At 47.8% G+C, this 2,330-nt stretch overlaps 1 protein-coding gene across 2 annotated transcripts in view; it reads left to right on the top strand.

Moving 5' to 3' along the window:
* The first annotated feature begins 6 nt into the window (after nt 1–6).
* The window catches only part of PAPD5 (PAP associated domain containing 5), an 83,785-nt gene continuing 81,461 nt past the window's right edge, over nt 7–2,330 (top strand). For both annotated transcript variants that reach the window (XM_011946624.1, XM_011946623.1), the window contains exon 1: nt 7–203. The gene's annotated coding sequence lies outside the window, so the exon portion shown is untranslated. The remainder of the gene's footprint in view (nt 204–2,330) is intronic.

The following is a 2,330-nucleotide window of genomic DNA, read 5'->3' as shown; positions in this document are numbered from 1 at the left end:
CCCGCCGCCGATCCCGCCGACTCGGCCTCAGGCAGCAGCAACAAGAGGAAGCGCGACAACAAGGCCAGCACGTATGGACTCAACTACAGCCTGCTGCAGCCCAGCGGAGGGCGGGCCGCGGGGGGCGGCCGAGCAGACGGCGGCGGGGTCGTGTACAGCGGTACCCCGTGGAAACGGAGGAACTACAACCAGGGAGTCGTGGGGTGAGTGCTGGCCCTGCGGCCCGATGGCCTGGGAGGTGCGAAAGCGCAGCCGGGCACACGCCCACAGTTGGGGGTTGTGAGGGTCTGGGAGTGGCCACCCCCACGGCCTGCCTTTGCTTCTGGTGCACGGGAGTGCTGCTGGCCATCCCCAACCCCCTAGTGGTCCACACCTTTCCCCAGCCTCCTTAACCGTCGCCACCCTCCGCTCTCCTGTCCTCCCTTCGTCGTCCACACCTTCCTCCCCTCCCTCTTAACCGTCCACACCTTCCCCTGGTCCCCGCTTTATCCATTCACTCTCCTCCCATCCCCCTTAGTCAAACACATCTACCCCTGACCACCACCCCGCCTCCAGCCCTCCACACCTTTTTCCCCATCATCACAACTCAAGATGAGACCGCTTAGCACGGGCATATCATTCATTCCCTGAGAACATTGGTGTGTGAGTGTTTTTTGATGGTGCAGGACCCGGAGGTGCTTTCCTTGCCAAGAATAGAAACATCCAGAATGCTCCTCCCCCTCCCCCAGTCCCAGACAGCAATCATGTCAGCCCTGTAAGGCATTGCTTGCTCTTGACCCTTTGGCCCATCTTTTTATTTTTTTAGAATTCGCATATCACAGATGCCCTGTCTGTGGAGAGGGTGGCGTGGGATGGGTGACCGCTAAGTTTAGGCTGGCGAAGGTGGTGAGCTCTTCTGAGGCCCTGATAGAACTTTCCAGGAGTTCATGGTCCGCGGCTCCAGCTTCTCACTGTAAAGTTGTCATCCTGGCAGAGGCAGCCAATGCTTTTCATTCTAGGGGGTAGAGATTTATGCTAATGAGTGAATATTGCACCACTAGTGACTTTCTGTTTAAAGTTCAGCTGTTAGAAAATGGAATCTTACCTGACCCCTAGTGAATTATGTACATAAGCAGGGAATGTTTCCAGCTAGATCACCCTTCAGAAGAGTCCCTGTGTTGGAATAGGTTACTGAGTCTTACTTGTTTTGCAAAACAAAGCTTTTGGGTCTCGTGTGTGTGTGTGCGCGCGTGTGTGTGTGTGCGCGTGTGTGTGTGTGTGTGTGTGTGTGTTTAGCTTGAGTATGGAGAACGGGCTTTCAAATTGCTTTTCATTTTTCAGATTCTGTTTTACATTGAGGGCTTTGGCATGCAAATGAAATTACCAATTAGTAATCCCATGTGAACCTTTTCCTGGATTTATTCATTCAGATCTGTCCTGCTTTGGCTGAGAGAGAGAGTTCTGTGTACCTTTTTGAAGGTCTGGATAAAATGAGTTGGTGGGTTCCATCTGCTTCCAGTGGGCTGGTGTCTGCTCTATGCTACTATTACAACTCCCACCTTTTGTGGAAAATGCAATCAAGCGTTTTAGGACTGGTGCTGTGGTACATGTCAAACCTGTCCTCACATTCCAGAAAGGGAACCCTTTTAGGATTGAGTCCTCTGTTGCTAAGCTTCAAGGGCGCTCTCCATGGTCATCACGTTTTATTAAAGGCTTGTGGTTCCATCCTGTTAGCATTTCCAAGTCTAAGCGTAAACCTGTGGTTTAGTGACAAGCAAATTGATGTTGAGGGTTTCTGGTAGTTTCATTTCACAGGAGTAAGCTCCAGTTAAGTAATCACTGTCAACGAAAACCTTGAAGTTCCTTAATTGCATTTTACTGAAGCCTCTTTGCATGTGTCTAGCAAAAGATATAAGTCCAAGATGCTTAATTTTTTTTGATAACTTAGAAATTGTCCTTTCCTCTGCTTGCTATTTAATGCAGAAGATACTCTAAAAGGTTCATGTTCGTACCTAGTAGAAGCAAGATGTTCTTGTTCCTGATTCAAATATATTGCCCTCAAAGGGATTAGGAGAGGAATTTTCATTTCTCAGAGGGATTACTGTTTTAAAACTGATTGTAAACCTCTTTAAAAACTGCTTATCACTTCACCAGATTTTCCATTCTTTTGCCTCCTCCCTTAGAGGATGTCAGCAGTTAAATTTTTTTTAAAAATTGAAAAAAGAATTTCAATTCTGAGACCTCCTAGTTTCAAAAAATACATTAAACAATTCCCAGGAGTGTTAAGAGTGTCTGGGTGCTTAGAAATTCTTGCTTTGATTCATGCATCCTGAATTTTTTTTTTTTTTTTT

This window comes from Colobus angolensis, unplaced genomic scaffold (assembly GCF_000951035.1).
Source record: "Colobus angolensis palliatus isolate OR3802 unplaced genomic scaffold, Cang.pa_1.0 Scaffold251, whole genome shotgun sequence".
Lineage (NCBI taxonomy): Eukaryota > Metazoa > Chordata > Mammalia > Primates > Cercopithecidae > Colobus > Colobus angolensis.
Note: the sequence above shows the minus strand (reverse complement) of the source record. Positions and strands in the feature narration are given on the sequence as shown.